This window comes from Silene latifolia, chromosome 3 (genome assembly GCF_048544455.1).
Source record: "Silene latifolia isolate original U9 population chromosome 3, ASM4854445v1, whole genome shotgun sequence".
Taxonomy (NCBI): domain Eukaryota; kingdom Viridiplantae; phylum Streptophyta; class Magnoliopsida; order Caryophyllales; family Caryophyllaceae; genus Silene; species Silene latifolia.
In genome coordinates, this window is record NC_133528.1 from 14,027,901 (window position 1) to 14,047,773 (window position 19,873).

Consider the following 19,873-nt stretch of genomic DNA (forward strand, 5'->3'; position numbering starts at 1 on the left):
GCATTTATCCAATTAGTCGAAAGAAGCCAATTTGGGGGGATGCCTAGTGAAGACCCTCACTCTCACATGGAGACTTTTTGTGACTATTGTGATGCAATTTCACAAACCGGTGTAACTCAAGACCAAATTCGATGGGTCTTATTCCCTTTTTCTCTAATTGGTACCGTAAAACAATGGTTGAAGAGCCTCGATAAGGCTACTCTTGGAATTGACTCTTGGAAGAAGTTGGCTCTAGCTTTCTACAAAAAATTCTACCCTCTGGAAAAGACTAACATGTTAAGAGCTCAAATTACGGGTTTTAAGCAAAGGGACGAAGAATCTTTGTATGAAGCTTGGGAGCGATTTAAAGGAACTTGTCGCTCATGTCCTCATCATGGACTTAGCGAGTGGTTCTTGGTTCAACAATTTTGGAACGGTCTTTATGAAGACTCAAGAAACATTCTCAACATTGGATCAAATGGTATGTTCACGGAAGTTGACGATAATCAAACTTGGAACAAAATTGAGGAAATGGCGGTCCATAATTCACAATATAGTAGGCCTCGCAAGGCTACTAGAGGAGGAAAGCATGAAGTGGACTCTATTACTCAATTGGGAGCTCAACTTAGTGCTCACATTGATACTATCAACTTGAAATTCGAAAAGGCTATGGCTAAACTTGAAGAAGCCTCAAAATCTCCAAAGCAACTTGTCAATGCCATGGTGGCATCTTCATCAATCCCAAGTGGGATATGTGAGAATTGTGGAACCTTGGGACATGCCCAAAGTGAATGTCGGGGCACTAGTGAGCAAGTGAATGCTTTTCAAGCATACAAGAATGGTACCCCTTATTCAAATTTTTACAATGAAAACACCAAGTTTCATCCAAATCTCTCATATAAAAGCCAAAATGTTCAAAATCCTTCAACATACACCCCACCACCCATGAGAAACCAAAATCAAAGACCCTTTTTCAACCAAAACCAAGGTTACCAAAATCAAACTCCATACAATCAACAAAATGACCAAGGTTTTGATGTTCAAAAAGCGGTCCTCCAAATGCAAAAGAATCAACAAGAATTTTTCAGTCAAATGCAAAAGGATAGCCAAGCAAAGGAAATCACCATCAACAATATCCTAGCCCACACCAAAATGTTGGAAACCCAATTGACTCAACTAGCATCTTCAAGCTCACAAAGGCAAAAGGGGCAATTACCACCTCAAGGTAATCCCCCGAGACATGAAACAGTTAGTGCCATCCACTTGAGGAGTGGTACAAGATATGAAGCACCAAAGAAGCAAGTTGAGGATGAAGTTGTGGAAGCTAGTGACAAAGAAGGAGTTGTGCAAAACTCCAAGGAAAAATAACCCCTCATTCAAGAAGAAGTTTCAAAGAAAAGTGAAGAAAAGGCCAAGGAGAAGGAGCCCATTGTGATTCGACTTCCTTTTTCAAGTCGTCAAGCTAAGCCCAAGTTTGATGACCAACTTGGGAAATTCATGGAAATTGTCAAGAACTTGGAAGTCTCGATTCCTTTAACGGAATTAATCAATCACGTGCCGGCCTATGCAAAGTACATGAAGGACATCCTTACGAAAAAGAAGTCGATCCGGAAGCTTGAGACTATCGCCTTCACTAAGGTGAGTAGTGCAATCGTTCAAGGGAGTTCACCTCCGAAACTTAAAGATCCGGGAAGCTTCTCAATACCGTGTACCATGGGCGACACCACGATCAACAAGGCTTTGTGTGATCTAGGAGCAACCGTGAGTGTTATGCCGTATTTGGTTAGTAAAAGACTAGGGATGGGAGAGCTTAAATGTACCAACATCACACTCTAAATGGCCGATAGAACGACGAAAACACCGTTAGGCATATGGGAAGATGTTCCCGTGAGAGTTGGGAAATTTTTCATCCCGGTGGACTTTGTTATCGTTGACATGGAAGAAGACTCCAATATTCCGATCATCCTAGGAAGACCTTTCTTGCACACTGCAGGGGCGGTGATAGATGTGAAGCATGGAGAGCTTACTCTAGAGGTAGGAGATGAAACCATAACTTTCAATCTTGATAAGACCATGAGAGCTCCCCGTTTGCATGAACCATGCTTTATGGTTGATCACTATAGCCGGAAGGATGATAGGAAGAAGTCGGAATTCCAATGGAAAAAAAAGTTGATGATGCTCTATTCAATGAGCAAGGGAATAGCAACAAAGAGAGCTTGAAAAGATCACCCAAGACAAGTGAAGAGGATGACCTCATTGGCCAAAACAAGAAAGAAGGAGAGTTGTCTCTATCAACTCAAAAACTTTTTAGTGACCAAGTAGACGAGGTTTGCGGTCTTTGGGACGATGAGTTCCAAGGGATTTTCAATCCCTATATTGGTAATGCTATGGATCAAGACCATCATGAAGAGCAACAAGTGCAAAGGTCTATTCAAGATCTTTATCATGATAATGAGCAAGCTTTCGACTACTTCTTCAAGGTGTTGAGTAACATCAACAACACCTTGGACATTCCCCCATGACATCTCACTAAGGATGAGAGTTTGGTGGAGTCCTCTCCAAACCACCATTTGTAAATATTCTAACTCCCTAACTTGCATTTTAATTTTTACATTGCATTTTTGAGATTTATATTTTTGTGCCTTGATCAAGATATTCATCATTTTTGAGAGAAGTGAGGGAGGGACTTATGATTTTATTGATGTGTAGTGCTTTAACTTAGTGTGGGGATAACAATTGCCTAGGCTATTCATGCCTTTGTAGTGCCCCTATAATGAAGAACACGGAAATTGAAGAATGAAAATGACACGGGTTATGCAGTACCCACGGATGGACCTGAATCCGTGTGGTCAAGGAAGAATCCGAGCAGCTCAAAGGGTAATCTGCTCGTCTTCAGGGAATCCGGGCATCTAAGGCGAAATCCGCTCGTCTGGCAGAGCTGCAAATTCCAAAAATCTGGTCTATAATGAAATCCGAGCGTCTCAGCAGAGAAGCCGCTCGTCTGGCTCTGGACGCTCGTCTTTGGGAAAATCCGCTCGTCTTTTTGCTGCAACATTTTAAGAATTTCTCGTGGAACAGAATCCGAACATCCGTCCAGAAAGACGCTCGTCTCACATTGGAGAATCCGCTCGTCTCCGCAGAAAGACGCTCGTCCTGTGGCGTCCTTTCCTGAAGCCTATTTGCGAAGAATCCGAGCGTCCCGATCCCCCTGCCGCTCGTCTTCCCCTGCTGTTTCAAAATTAACGGGTCTCTTAAACCCTATTCCCTCATTCATTTTCATTTCTTCTACATTCAAACACTACCCATAACACAAAACCCCCAAAACCCTCATCCTCTCCATCACCAAAAACAAAAATTCCTCAGCCAAATTCAACAAAATCAAATCAAAACTTCCTCACAACAAAAATTAATCACTCCTTTTGCAACAACAATTGATTCAAACACCAAAATCTTCAACTTTTGAGTCGATTTTTAAGATACAAAACAACATTCTTTCATCTTAAATCGATTTGGGAATCCTTAGAAATTGAAGATTTCAATCTTTCCTTGGTGTATTCAAAAAAAAAGGAGAATGGCAAGAACTAAAGGAGGTAACAAGGCACCCCAAAAGAAGACACTTTCAAAAAGGCAACTAGCTCTTCAAGAAAAACAATTGTCAAAGGCATTGGTAGTCCATGAGGCAAGGTTGGAGGTTCAACGAGGTCCCCCTATGGAAGCTACAACATCAACAACTCCGGTCATTGAGCAATTATCCAATTATTCGGAGGTAATTTTCACTTCCGACTCTCATAGGGAGAAATTCATTCACTTTGTTAAGAAGACCATTATGCCTACAAAATTTATTTGTGAAGATGCTTTGAGAAAGTTGGGTGTTCTTGAACAAACCAAAACCTTCTTTGAGTCTATGGGATTGGGTAAATTGTTTACCATGAAAGAATTGACATACCCCTCCCTCACATTGGAATTTTTGAGTTCCTTGAAAGTCACAAGGGTGGAGACTAGAACCCACATCGAGTTTCGTCTTGCAAATGTTGATAGACGCATCACTTATGATGTTTTGGGCAAGATATTAGGCCTTAGCGATACCCCGTATTATGCAAAGATCCCCGATAAATATGACCCCGCTCCTCTTTGGGAGGCAATTTCCGGAAAGAAATTTGTGCGTTTTCATGATTGTCGTGCTCTATTAGTCCACCATCCGGGCATTAGAGTGTGGCACAAGGTCATTGGGAATACTTTGATAGCAAGAAATGGCACTAATCATCTTACCAAACTCGATTGTATTCTTCTTGAGTCGGCCTTGAACATAGGAAGGGAATTTACCAAGCCATATAATGCTCTAAGACTTTTGGTTGAAAGATGGCTTAATGTCGATTGTGGTAAAGAGGGCACCACTTTTATTGTAAATGGAGGACTAGTTACCCATTTGGCCAAGCACTTTAACCCAAATTTCAACAAAGACAACACTTATGTGGCGGTTAAAGGAGGCCATCTCATTGATATGGACACCATGATTCACAAGTTTAAGTGGGTCAAGCATAATTCTCTTGACACCAAATATGGGTGGTTAACCAATGAAGCTAGAACCTTCACCTTGCCTTCAAAGATTTGCCTATTGAATGTTCACCGACCGAACTACCTTCTTCCACTCTCCGAGGAGACCGAGTATATTATTAAACAAGAAAGAGGCGAGATTGACGAGCCCTCCTCCTCCATTATTACCCCACCCTACCCATTTGAGTATCACGAGTTCAAACCCAAGGATGTCGAGGTAGGAAAAGATTACATAACTCTACTCAAGAGGGAAATTCACAAACAAGCTTACAATGATAGAGTGTATGCCTACAAGGCCCAATATCCGCCCCTCCTACATCTAGCTAGGCAAGGACTTCTTGATCCATCATGTCCTTTGCCTAGTTGGGCGGATATGGGAGTTTTCTTTCCTAGCACCTATAGTGGTGGAAGACCGGGTGGAGAAGAGAATGTTGATGATGAGGGTGTTGATGAAGAAGGTGAAGAAGAAGAGGTTCAAGAAGGTGTTCAAGAGGAAGAAGCTCACGAAGAGGAAGAAGAAAGTGAGGAAGAGCAAGGAAGTGAAAGTGGGAGTGGAGATGATTCCACATCTATGGAGGAAGATGATGTTAATGATGATATGATGGAGGATTAGCAAACCTTGGAGGTTCCTACATTCTTTCACCTCTCTTACGGTTTGTCTACCTCTCTTATTTTCTTTATTTTATCTTGATCATAGTTTTGAGAGTCCTAGCAACATGGAGGATTAACACCTTGGCTTCATTAAGGTGCTCATTTTTATTGTTCCCAATTTGAAAAATCCAAAATGACAAATTGTAGTATCATGCATTGCATTCCATGTGCATGAACTACCCCAAAATTCAAGACATTAGAAATAATGTCTATTTTGGTTTGGGGAAGTCCATGCATATGCATTGGGAGCTAATTCAAATTACGCTCTCCGCCATAACAAAAACACATGCATCATGTAGTGTAGCTTAGTATAATTTGCATTTAGCATAGAAATCATGCATCATACTTGCATAATTTCCTATCGTATTGGCTATTGAGGACAATGCCCATACTAGTGTGGGGATGGGAAATTCTAACTTCACTTTTATTCAAAAATCCCAAAAAATCAAAAATTTCGAAAAAAACCAAAATAAATTGAAAAATTGAAAAACCAAAAACAAGTTCATTTCCTTTGTAGTGTAGTCTTGTATATATTTTTGTATATATTGTGTTTGTTCATCCTTTTTCACATTGATTGACTACGCCACATCCGAGAGATGAGGATATTGAAGACCGCATGGTATGATCTTTCCAATCTCCTTTTTCCTCTTTATGTTAATGACTATGTGGCTTTATTTTGATTAATGCGGTATAAACAATGAGAATTTAGGATTGCATTTAGATTATTTGACATACTAGTTGATAGAAGCATATGCATTAGGATGTATAAATATTAGTTGCATCATGGCATGTAGTTTGCATGTTAGAAAAATTTTGTGAAACCGTCTACTTGGGAAGCTTGACAAGTGTATATAGGCCCTAGTAGATGCTTTTTCTTCTAAGACTTTGCTTGTTAGAATACTTGTAAAACACCCTAGGATGTGTCATATTAGTATCCTTTGACCCATGGTTTAAGGCCTAGTCAAGAGTACCTTGTGGTGTGATAACTCCTTGGCTACCGTTTATTCTAAGGTGACCCTTGAAACCATGCATCCATCATCCATGTTCTACCATATTTTTGACATCAAAGGGAATGGGCACAAAAATTGTTCAAAATTTGAGTTCAAGAAATGAAAAGAAAAGAAAAGAAAAAGTTTGCAAAATGCATCAAAAGAAAAAAGGAGTAACAAAAATGAAAACTCCTATGCTTCAAATATAAGGCACCCTCACTACATATGGGGTGGCTTTGAAAATGTTCAAAAGAAAATGCAAAGAAAAGTTAAAAAGTTGTCAAGTATTGAAATGCCAAAAATAAAAAAGAAATGGCAAAAAGAAAGTGTTCTCAAATGTTATATGCCACAAGAAATTGGGGGGGAAAAACAACAACAAAGCAAACTCCCAACATGAAACTCAAATTCTATCGATCCCTTTATCCATCGTATCCACTGTTGTGCATGGTAGAGTGTGGACAGCGGGCCGCCCACGGGGGCGCTTGGTGAGAACGAAACAAGCGTTTGCATTTTGTATGGAGTCGCCACCAATTTTTATGGGAAATTGGAACCGTTCGAATACCTCGTGCCATGCCAAGACACAAAGTAGAGACATGAACACTAAGCAATCGTTACCCTTAGCATTCTATGTCTAGAATGACTCTCGTGGATGCCAATGAACACGGGTGCTCACGGAGATCTGGAGTAAGGGGTGAGGGTACGTATTAGGAAGCTCTTTTGATCGAACACCTAATCCCGCCCGCCTCGATAGCGGCCTCTACTAATGATTAGGGAAGTTATTCGTACTTGATATATCTACGGCTATATGCATGCAATGCAACATCCAAATTTTAATCCTAGCATGTGAAGATTTAACTAAGTCGGTTGACACATAGTTTAACAATCAATTGGGTCGAAGTGGAATTTAATGCTCAATTACATGTGAAAACATACAAGCAATAAAAGAAATACAATAAAAGAAATACAATAATGAAAATTACATTAATTACATTGGATTAGGCGATTTATGTCGAAAATACCTTTAAAACGGATAATTTGAGAAAAAGAACAAAAAAAAGAATTAACGAACAAAACAGAAGGTGGTAATACGGTTAATAGTTGATTAATACGTAAACTAATTAAACTAGGTCAAGGCAGAAACGGAGTTCAGGGACAGAACTCAGCCAGAATAAAGCAAGAGAGCCGCGTGCGTCCCAGAATAGCGCGCAGACGCTGCGTCTGTTCCCTTGGCTCGCCCGTCGTGAAGCCGTATTTGCAAGTCGTTAATGTCGATTGGTAATTTTAATGATTAATTTAATTATTTACTCGGATGAAAGTGATTAACAGGTTGTTTAACATATGAATAGGTCATAAAAGCAGTAAAATATGAATGAGACGGATGCAAACGGATTAATTACATGATGAAATAATGATAGAAGTGAAAAATATTAATGAGTCCTCTATTGAAATCAATTAACTAGTCTAAACATGATGATATATGACGAATATGCGATGAACATGGGAAAAGACAGATGAAAGCTATATCAAAGACGAATTCCAGAAACCCAATATGAACAAATTGAATCTCTACAACCCGGAATTGAATTTAATGACGAAAACCCGCAAATATTGGATTAATTGGGATTTAAGTCGGATTTGATGATGAATGATGACGATTATGATATACATGTGGAATTATTATGACATTAAGACGAAGAACTAACAAGCGAACAAGCAAAAGAAAGATTTTGAATACGAATTACAGAGAACAAACGAAGAAGAAAGGAAGCAGGAACTGCAGCAGCCTCACGAAGAGGCGCAGCAGGAACTGCGCTCCTTCGAAGAGGCGCAACAGTTGCTGCGTCCTTTCTCGACGGTTATCTACTGGAAATCCGCAAAAACAGGTTTTAACAAAGGGTTTTAGAAATCGGTTTTAACGGTATTTTCGACGTAAATCTTACAATTGATGATACGAAAAGTAAAATACAATAAATAAATAAGGATTATACACCCTCAGACTTACATGTTGACGAAACGAGAAGAACTAAGATATCGATTAGTGATGCTCGACGCGAATGCAAAGAGAGTGCCCTCGTAAGAGGAGAACGATTGATTAATTAAGTTGATTAAGTGTAGTTGGTCAAATTGGTCGGTCATGCAACGAAGAGGCTGGTACCCGAAAAGATCCGAGCTTACGTGGTCGAAAGTTCAAGCACGTAGGCGCCAATAAGTAAGAACAAAGTCTAGAATGCAAAGGGAGAAGAGAAGGGCGGACACTCGCGTGAGAAATATGAGGAACGAAAGCTCCTATTTATACTAATCACGTGAAGGAATTAGGGTTTCGGAGACTCTTTGGAAGTGAATCTCGGAAAGATATGAAAAAGATACGAGAAACACGCAGAAAAGGGGGCTGGGAAGAGGCGCAGCAGCCCATGCGTCTCTTGGAAGAGGCGCAAAGACACCTGCTTTGCGTCTATTCCGAGGAGGTTTCCTCCTGCTGAAGAAAGATTTCCGCGTTTGAGTTATGGTAGGACGGAAATAATTCGATTTCCTTAATATCTTATATGAATATTACGGGATATTATTTGCCAAAAGATAAAATTTGTGAAATATGGAATAGAAATATCCGGAACATTCCAGAACATTCCGACTCGGGATTTAACAGTTATCAGAAAATGGAGACGGTTTTAGACCCGGACTCCAAATGTACTCTAATTACTGCCAAAACGACCGTATCGGGACGTAGATGACAACTAAGAGGTCGACATTAATATTTGAGCAATCACTTGACGATAATCTTACGAATTGTCACAAATCGTTCCGCGTATCAAACATGCGGCCCAATCATCACCGGGTGGTTTGCGGGAGGTGCAGAAATGAGGTATCTACATAGAGAGGGGACGACCCTTCTTCTTGTCTAGGCAAGAAGGGGAATTCCACGATCCTTCAGTGTTTCTAACACCATAGGGTGTCTACTCTTGACGAAAGCATTTAACGATTGAGGACAAAGGTACCCTAGCTTGACACAACTTGGAGGTGATTAATTGGTATCCTTCTAGGCTTAGTAGTTTGAAGAAACCATATCTATGAAGGAGTGTGTACCCCTGAATTGCTTCCCCTTTAGATAATTTTCGCTACTTAGATGAGGAAAGTGGCTATTCTTTTGTAGATGCATCCATTACTTGATTTTGTGTGCTTTAATGTTTAGATGTGTCGCCATTTTGGCAAGACCCACCTTGCCTTGCAAGAAGGCATCCTACCTCTTGGTTGTCTTGTTGTTAGTTGAAGGGGCGGAGTGAGACCCGCTAATTGTCTCATATCGGCTTTGTTAGTAAGTTAGTTTAAATAACGGTCCTAATTTTTGTCACCTCTTTACTTGGGACGAGCAAAGGTTCGGTTTGTGGATATTTGATGTGACCATTATTTGAGCATGTTTAGTCCCCAAATTAGCCTCGTTCCCATGCTTTTTAGTGCATATTTGGGTCATTTACTATCTTTAGTCCTTTGTTTTGCATATTCTTTGAGGTTTTGTTCCCTTGGTAGGAAAGGAGTGCAAACCTTGCATTTTCATGGCAAAATAGAGATAAATTGATCAAATCTAATGACCAAGCATCAAAGAGAAGACAAGACTAGAAGGCCTTTGTACATATTGTAGTAGATGGGCAATGATGAAGAAGATCCTTGCATCCCCAACAAAATCCCGGAGAATTGTTGGGAGAAGAGAAGAAGAAAAGAAGAAAAGAAAGGCTGAGACGAGATCCGCTCGTCCAAGGCAGGACGCCCGTCCAGAAGCTTCCCAGGACGCTCGTCCAAGCTTCCCAGACGCCCGTCCAAGACTGCCAGAATCCGCTCGTCCAAGTCCCCAATCCGCTCGTCCAGCCACCCAGCAATCCGCTCGTCCCGATACCTTGGACGCTCGGATTGTGTTACAGGCCCCAACATTTTCTTCTCCCTCCATGAAGATGCGCATATTTTAGAAAGACCGGCAAAAAGGAGACCCGCATCTTTTTCTGAGAGGAGCGATTCCTCAAGGACTTAATCGTCATTTAAGCCCTTAGTAAACCCTAAATTGTGCACCTAATCCCCACTATAAATACCCCATTAGTCTAATTAGATAATCATGTTCTTCTTATCAATCTTTAGTGTAGTTTATATCATTCTAATCTCTCTTTAATCTTGTAATCAACTTCTAATCAAATATTAATACAAATCTCATTTCCTTAATTTCTCTTTTGTTCATCTTTTATTTTGGGTAATTGAAGATTATTTGGGTTATTATTGAGAGATTTACAACCTTCCAATCATTCATCAAGTACTTCTATTATTCTTTGCTTTATTTTGGAATCATTAGTAGGTATAATTCTCTTAATCCCTTTTCAATTATTGTTAATCATCTTCATTTATTCATCCTGTTTTGCTTTGTTAATATGATTGACAACCTTGTTAACATGTTAAACTTGATAATGAGTGAGTAGTTTCCTTAACTAGGGTTAATGGGTAATTAGGGGAAACCATCATGGGGGATGATTCATGCTTAATTTAATATATTTTCATAATTTATTTGCTTGCTTGTTGTGATCTCAACTTATGCACATTTTATGTTTGATGAAATGCGAGCCTATGAATCCTTGCATTTTTTACCCATCACTTACCTTTTCAATGAGACTTGTAAGACATAAACCAACTTGAGTCTCATTAGACCATGCACATAGTTGAGTGGGGTGGATTAAGTCGACTTGTAGGTGTTGTACAATCTAATTGATTCGGCTCCGGGACCCAAACCTTCCTAGGATTGTAAGATATAAACCAACTCGATCCATCAAAACAATAATTGCTTGCTTATAATTTGAGAATATGTTTGTATGATCAATTCCCATGAATCCCCTATGACCCCATGACACCCTAGTGCTTTTAATCAATTGTTTACATCTCATTTTAATCATCTTGCTTGTTTACTTTTATTGCTATTTAGTTTAGTGATCTTCTTATCTCAACCCAACTCGTGACACCCCTAGACACCGCTACTTGCAATCGAAAATCCTACATCAATACCCGTCCCTTGGGATCCGACCTTTACTTGCCTCTTTACTAATAGTAGAGTTGTTTGTGAAGTTATATATATTGTTTTGGTCTAGGTGCCCCTAACGACCAGTAACCGAAAATTAAGCTCCAAGTGAGTCAGACCAATGGGCGTGGCCAGGGAAGTGGTAGCAGTAGTTGGGGCATGACCTGCTATAACTGTGGCGGTGTGGGCCACAAGAGACATGAGTGCACCAGTGCGGTGAGTGGGGGTTTCCAGAGGCCGTTACAGGGGAGCTTTTCACAGGGTCCTGCACAGAGTTATGCGAGTAACAGACCGGCTGGGTCATGGAACAGCAGGGGAGGTCAGAACAACAACGGTGGGGGTAACCGTAATGGCGGTAATTCTTATCAGAGGCCAGCTACGAACACCAACAACAACCAGGGGTTGGGTGCTAAGCCGACTACCTCAGCTAGTAGTCCAGGGAGGTGGGCAGAAGACCAGTGGAAAGCTGTTTATGATGGAGAAGAAAGCAGCTGAGGACGATGCTCATGTTATCACTGGTACATTTCTTGTTAATGGTGTTTATACCTTTGTTTTGTTTTATTCAGGAGCGTCACAGTCGTTTGTATCATCGAGTCATGTAAAAAGGTTGGGTTTGAGTGAGTTCGAGTCTGTAAGAGAGGAAGTTTTTATACCTTCGGGTGAGTCTGTATCTTATGGGAGGTTGTATAGGGGTGTATCCATGATAGTTGGGCAAGTTGATCTACCTGTAGATTTGCTAGAGTTTCCTCTACATGTATTTGAGATGATAGTCGGGATGGATTGGTTGGGAAAGTACAAGGCTAAGATAGATTGTCATCAAAAGAGAGTCTCTCTACAAAGTCCTAAGGGGATTAATGTGTCTTATCGTGGGTTTGTTGTCAAACCCAAAGTTAAGTTGATTGCAGCAGTGACTTTGAAGTCCTATCTGAGGAAGGGGTGCCCGTTGATATTGTGCCATGTGAGGGACCATACAGTGGAAGATCCGACAGTTGAGCAGATACCAGTGGTGGGGGAGTTTCCAGATGTGTTTCCAGAGGAGATTCCGGGGTTGCCACCGAAGAGGGAGATAGATTTCAGTGTTGAGCTGAAACCGGGGACGGGGCCAATCTCTAAGGCACCGTACCGGATGGGTCCTAAGGAGTTGGAGGAGCTAAGGAAGCAGTTGGATGATTTGATTTAGAGGGGATACATTAGACCTAGTGTATCACCGTGGGGAGCACCAGTTCTGTTTGTGAAAAAGAAAGATGGGAGCCTGAGGTGGTGCATAAACTACAGGGAGCTTAACAGAGTGACGGTGAAGAATAAGTATCCTTTGCCAAGGATAGATGATCTGTTTGACTAGTTGAGTGGTGCAGCAATCTTTTCTAAGATTGATTTGAGGTCGGGTTACCATCAGGTGAAGATTAGAGAGGAGGACATACCAAAGACGGACTTTCACGTCGAGGTACGGCTATTATGAGTATGTGGTGATGCCGTTTGGGTTATCTAATGCACCAGCTGTGTTTATAGATTTGATGAATAGGGTCTTCAGTCAGTTCTTGGATAAGTTTGTGGTGGTTTTCATAGATGATATCTTAGTCTTTTCTAAGACTAAGGAGGAGCATGATGAGCATATGAGTGTTGTGTTACAGACCTTGAGGGAACATCAGTTGTATGCAAAGTTGTCCAAGTGTGAGTTCTGGTTAGAGGAAGTTGCTTTTCTGGGGCATGTGATTTCAAAGAAAGGGGTAGCTGTGGATCCTGCGAAGATTGAAGAAGTTACCAAGTGGGAGGCACCAAAGAATGTAGCTGAGATCAGGAGTTTCTTGGGTTTAGCAGGGTATTATCGACGGTTCGTGAAAGATTTTCCAAGATTGCTAGACCTATGACAACTTTGATGAGGAAAGAGAACAGGTTTCGCTGGGATGAAAGTTGTGAGACGGCGTTCCAAACATTAAAGGAGCGTTTGACCACAGCTCCAATCTTAGCAGGACACGGCTGGGAACTGCTGAGAGGAAATTGTTTGGATAATCTTTGGGAAAATATTGCAAGTAGCAGGACACGGCTGGGAACTGCTGGAGGGAAAACTGTGTGGGTAAATGTTTAATCCTCACGTCTTGAGAGAGACAGTACGTCTGCTTACTCTCGCTGGAGACATCATGGGGGATTATTCTTCTTGTCATGAGAGGGAAAGTATATCCGCTTACTCTCGCTTGAGACATAATGAATGTGTGTCGAATTTTTGTAAATAAGTAAATGCTCGTTGCGACAAGCAAAATGAGCCTTGGAAGGAATAAACAGTCTGCTGCTGGCTTGGAAATGCGAGCCGGAACGAAAGAAAATCGTCGAACGGACCAAAAGAGTAAAATAGCATCGGGGAAGAGGCGCACCAAAGATGGGCCCACAAATAACGAACTTATAACGAATTTTTGAAAATCCGTATGGAGGGAACAAAAGGAAGAGGCGCAGCAAGAGCTGCGTCCCTTGGAAGAGGCGCAGCGCCTGCTGCGTCTATTCCCCAATTTGGCTTTTCTGCGTAAAAACGCGAAAATCAGAGGCATTGTGTCATTTGCATTCGAAACATAAATCACTCATTTCTCTCTCAAATCTTCACCATTTCCGCCAAGTTTTGATTCAAAAGCTTGCTTTAAACATGACTAATTGAGGTATGTGTCTTAATCTTGCATTAATCTTCTACATTTGTTGAATTTTGAGCCGCGAAATTTAGGGTTTTCAACCCTTTTGATCGAAAATTTGGGGCTTTTCCCCCAAATGGATTTGCCTTGTCAAATTGATGTTAGAAATGGATAGTAGGTGATGTTGGGAACATAACCATGTATTTGTTTCAACTTTTCATCAAGTTTTGAGCCTTTGAGTGAAATTTTGAGACGGTTTTACAGCTAAACCGTAAATTGCTTCGAAAATAGCCTTAGGATTGCCCATTTGCGACGAAATTTGATATTTGGGATCCTTGGGTGATGGGTAAACTTTCTACAATCTCGTAATTTTGGTTTGTGACAACTTTTTCAGGACACCTTTCTAGGGCATAATCGCCGTTATAGCGAAATGCTGCCGAATTTTCGACTTGAACCCGGAACTAGGCTTTGAATTAGACTTGACTTGACCCAATTTATCACATGAGTGATCGGGTTTATGGGAATATGGCCAAGGATGGCAAGGGAAGAGCAATTTCAGGGCTTTGAAGGCTCGAAAACTCCTTAACAAAGGCTTGTCGTCATGTGACGCGGCCTGAATTTGCTTTAACGTTGCAGGTGATGAGGCTTCTACTTCTGGGAGAGCTCCCATGGAGATAGACGCCGCTACTGTTGAGGAGGCTTTAGAGCAGGCCTTCACCGCTGCGGTGATGGCTGCTGAGTTTCACGAGAAGGAGGCCGTCGAGGAGGAGGAGATCCCGAGACGAGCCAACGTCGGGCGAGGAGGTCGTCAGCTAAGGGGAGCTCCTGCGTGGGCTGAGACCTGGGAGAGTAGGCACCTCGTGTGGGCTGCAAAGGGTCACCTGTCCTACAGGACGGTGAAGAGCTTGGTAAATAGGAATTCACTACTCACTACTCATCGTTTTTCATTCTTTTCGTCCAAATTTCTTTCAAATTTCATTCAAAACTAAAGATAGCTTTGTTTCAAATCATAATAGGAGGCTGGGAACATCAGGTCGTTCTCGGGGTACACGACGGCGATGGAGCACTACGAGCGGCTGTCGGCGGAGGAGAGGGCCATGATCGAGCGTGGAGCGTTCGGTCCTCTGGTTCAGGTCTGGAGGGATATCGTGAAGAGGAAGTTGCGGGCTAACCTTAGCCTGGTCCGTGCTTTCTTGGACCGATTCTGGGATACGACTTCCACATTTCACATGCCTTTTGGTGAGGTGGGAGTCACTTTGGAGGATTACGGCATGATTTCTGGTTTGCCGTGTGGGACCGAGGAGATGGTGTGGCCGAGAGGCGCCATGAGGGCGGACTCGGCCGAGGCGAGGAGATTGATCGGGTGGAACTTGTCGCCGAAGGCTATTCTACGATGCGGGTTTGGTACCAGTTCTTACGTTCGAGACTACTTTGCGGGGAAGACCCCCGGCGGTGACGATTGACGGGAGGGAGACGGCTCCTCCTCCCTGTCTGGTGAGCAGAGGGCTCGTCCGTGGCTTTGGTGGTTTGTCTTCGATTTACCTCGGAGACAAGGGCGAGAGGTGTCGACGAAGCTTCTTCCCTTTCTTTTCGACTGAGTTCCCTAGGCGCGGGACCGGGTCATCTGCTGGTTTTGCGGTCCTCATCCGCTTTATGAGGGCCATGGTTCGTCCGGAGTTGATGGAGAAGGGGACTTCTCCAGTCTTTGTCGGACTGGACTCGCTTTGGAGGTATGAACCTTCCTTTAGACCAAAGTAAATTCCTTTCTTTATCAAACCATGAAAGATCGTCATTGATTATTCTGCTTTACAGACGTGGGTGTACTCCTACTTCCCGAGTCTCACGCCCAAGAGGACGGAGCCGCTGGAGAGGGCCTATCCTGTGGTGAGGGATTGGGTGATGTGCCGGACGAAGAGCAAGCGTTCTTCTCACAATGTCTACCGGCGGGACGTGAACGCCCTTCAGCTGAGCAGCGTGAGTATCCCATTCGTATTCACTTATACTTCTTATACTTTGCCTTTACTTGATCATAGGAATGATCTTTGCCTTATCTTGTCATAGTGGGTGCCCAGACCTTGGGCAGAGTACGCTGGAGCGCCTCCTTTTGTCGCTGAGGTCCTTCGACCTAGGAGCCCGAGCCGACTCGCTGTGTTGAGGACGTCGATGGGTCTGTGTGGTACTTGGGCGAGCGTTTGGCTCGTCGGTGCTCTCGGGATGCGTTGACGGTTCCCGTCGATCCTCCCAGGACGATGTTTAGGGAGCCTTCTGAGGCTGAGAGGGAGGCGGACTTGGCTGGTGCCAGTGGCGACGACCTTCTTCCCCCTGGCGAGGACTACTCGGCGTTCCTTTACGGGAGGTTGGCGTACTGGCCGGTAGTGGTGAATATCTTCTACTTTTTCTTGATTTGATTTTGAGAATTACGACGAAAGATCATCGGTTTACAGAGAGCTATTTGTCTTTGCAGGAGGTCGAGGCGGCGGGCATCGAGCCCCCAGAGTACCCTGAGTCACTTGAATACACTGACGCGACCGGGAGGACGACGATCTCCGAGCTGCGTGACTTTGACGTAGCTGTGGCGGATGCTGGCCTAGACGACTGGCAGCATCTAATTCGGAGGGTGAGCCTCTAACTTGTATAACTTTCGTGTAGGAACACATTTGATTGAGCTTGTTCAATTTGCTGAGAATTTCCTTTGAAAATGCAGGCCGCGCCGTCCCGGTTCGTGGCACTATGGAGGGTGGCCAACCGGCTGCGAGCTACTGCCATCGAGGCACTCGTCGATGGTCGAGGTCGTCAGGTATGAACCTTACACCCATTTCTCTCTTTTTTTTGATTTTTTGATTTTTCTATTTTCAATTTTGCTTGCATCGATTGACATGAGCCAATTTATTGCTGTTTACAGGGTGACCGCGAGCTGGAGCGAGAGTTGACCCGATCTCGGGGGAGAGAGACACTCGCTTGTTGAGGGAGCTCGAGGTTCGGGACGCCGAGATCGCTGCTCTTGTGGCGAGAGTTGCCGAGTTGGAGGGCGCCCAGCAGTAGTTTTGTGTAGTTTTGTAGACTTGTACATTTGGACATCTGATTTTGAACATTTTTGGACTTTGTTTGGGGCGCAAGCCCCCAGTTTGCTTGTACATTTGCTCTGTTTGGTGTATATACGATGGCCTGAGTGCTTTTGCTGCTGGGTTGTGTTGCTTGTATCTGCAGGTTAGTTCTTGAACAGGTTTGGTAGACAACGGTTTACGCCGTCATGCTGCCGAAATTTACGTAGAAATCACGCAAAGAATACATTTTTATATACATATGGCCTTAATTAGCGCAAAATGAGACTCAAAAGAATGCAAAAATGCAAAAATTTTGCCGGAAATGACCGGACGGTAGGGAGGGTTACCCCCTAAAAAAAAGAAAAAGGATAAATCTATAAGTTAGAAAATGTAGAAATGAAATGCTGAAAAAATGAAAACAAAAGAAAATTATTTCCCAAAAAAGAAAATGAAAGTTATTTCCTAAAAAAAGAAAATGAGAATTATTTCCTAAAAAGGAAAGGAATTAAGTGTGCTGAAATGGAGAAGGTGTCGATGTCGTCTCGAAATGCGTGCCCGCGAATTTAGGAAACCTGAAACATGGTAATCTTCTCGTATTTACCAAAATAAAACCCCGCAGGAATAGGAAATTATGCGTTATAGAATTAGGAAAGATCCAATGCGGAAATCACAGAAGTGAGACTGGGGAAGAGGCGCAGCATGAGCTGCGTCCCTTTGAAGAGGCGCAGCAGGTGCTGCGCCTGTTCCAAGTGGTCCGTTCTGGCGGATTTTTGGAAACAGCAATTAGTATAAATAGAAGCGTCGATGGAGCTTTAATTCACATAAATCTTCCGTCTCTTCTTCGTCTATTCACATAAAACTCCCAAAATAAATCTTCAAAAGAAAATTGTCATCATGAATGCTTTGGAGATCCGCTTGAAGGAATGGACCAATGAATTTTCAAATATGGAGAAGCATGACATGGGTGCTTATAACCTTGGGGTCTTTATTGAGTTTGAAACTCATTAAGGTTGTAAAACCGTTCTTGGATGCTTGCCTTGACTATTGGGACCCGAATTATCATGTTTTCGCGTTCCCAGGAGGTGACATTTGCCCTTTTCCTGAAGAAATAGCTGCTATTGGTGGGTGGGACCCCGAACATTTACCTGCCATTCCTTCCACTTCACAAGGGTATAAGAGCAAATTCAGAGACTTGCTCGGACTGACCAGACTTGAGGTGGATCGTCTAGTTACTCCGAAAGGCGTGAGAATGTTGGACTTTGTAGACCGATTCATCAACAGGGCCGACCCTACTGTTTCTCATGTTGCTAGGAGGAGAGCATTTGGCTTTTGTTTGTTGCACGTTGATGAAGACTTGAGAGGTGATCCCCGTCTTTTGGGCCTTATTGAGCAAATGGAGCTGCGCAGGAGCCCAGCTTGCTTATGCTTAGGAGAGATTATTTTGGGTTTGGATAATAGGAAATCCAACCGCGATCTGCCGTTCTTGGGAGTCCGTCATTTTGCGGGTAAAAGACATCTTTTTTTTTTTTTTTTTTTTTTTTTTTTTTTTTTTTTTTTTTTTTTTTTCGTTTTTGTTTTTTTTTTGTTTTTTTTTTTTTTTTGACGTCTAATACCTGCTTTTGGTAGGTTTGGCTTATGGAACGGCTCCGATTGATCGAGCCCCCAGTTCATGCACTTTCCTATCATTCCCGTTCGATTGCGATGAGGACGCGGTTGTACATGGTGGACTTCACTCGGGTCTGTGATTATTGGAAGAACAAGCTGAAGAATGATGATGGTCCGTTGATTAGGTGGGTTGTACCGTGGTGGCACCTCAAGTCATCCTTTGGAGTATCTTCTTTGGATCCCACTAGGTCCGTGCGCATTCCGGGATTGGAGTTTATGGTATGCATCTTTCTCGGAAAGACCGATGAGGCAAGTTGGGTTGAAGCAGACGATCCCTAGGCTTGACACCGTCCCGCATGATCGCTATGGCACTTACTACCGAGAGCCGAAGGGAGTGGGCTATTAAATGGGCCCAAAGAAACATGTGGTTCTTGAACTTCTCCGCCAATGCTTTGTGGGTGTCGGATTCCTATCTGAGGTGGAGAAAGGCTGCAACTCCGGAAGAGCGCGAGAGACTGAGGAAACGCGAGCCTGTTGACTACAAGGTGCGCGAGGGAGAGAAAGAGAAGGAGAAGCATCTGACAGAGGGAGAAGAAGAAGTCGGGTTTCAAGTCATTCATCCTTCAAAGAAATCAAAGACTACTCCTGTTGCAGAAATGGTGGTTGGCAAGAATGGAAGAGTCAGGCCTCGAGAAAGACCGTTGGTGATCAGGTTTGAAGTGGTGCAAGAGCGCCCAGCTCGAGGTCGTGACAAGAAATATGACAAGAATGACAAGGGCAAGGGGAAGATGGAGGAATAGCCCGAGTCTTTATTTATTATTTGATTATTATTATTATTGTTGTTGTAATAAAAGGGAGGGATTTTTAGAATCCTAGCCTATTCTATTTTATTATGTAACGTACTATTATTATTTAGGAAGCGAATGAAATAAAAGGTTAAATGGTTATGAAACCGTTGGGATTTTCTACTTATTATTCTTGTCGAATTTCAAATGCAATGCAAATGTCCTTCTATTTACATTTTAGATATAATGGGTTGAATCCCGTGAAGGATTGCCTACGTATTCACTTAAAAAGCGAAATCAAACCCTTGCGCGTAGTTCGAGTAAATGTAAAAGAATAATTGTTCGAAGCAAGAGCTTGTAATGAACATAGAAAATAAGCATGAGCTTTTGCTTACTCTGGAGGTGCGAATTTAGTTTATTTGATGATATGAGTATGACAATTTCGTCAAAATGCAAGAGCACAGTGACATTTAGCTTATTTCAGCTTGGCCAGGGGCCGTTTATTTAGTGCCACAAGAGCGACACGTGGGTTTACGCGAGGCGCGTTTTTGGTCCTATTCTAAGCATAGTACCGTTTCAGTTAGTCAAGGTTTGTGGGGTTTGAAAA

The 19,873-nt window shown here is 42.6% G+C and overlaps 1 non-coding gene across 1 annotated transcript; it reads right to left on the reverse strand.

The window, feature by feature from the left end:
* Positions 1-273: 273 nt before the first annotated feature.
* Positions 274-380, reverse strand: LOC141650885 (small nucleolar RNA R71). The gene has a single exon (XR_012546895.1). It is a non-coding gene; the product is annotated as a small nucleolar RNA R71 (small nucleolar RNA).
* Between the last annotated feature and the right edge of the window lie 19,493 nt (positions 381-19,873).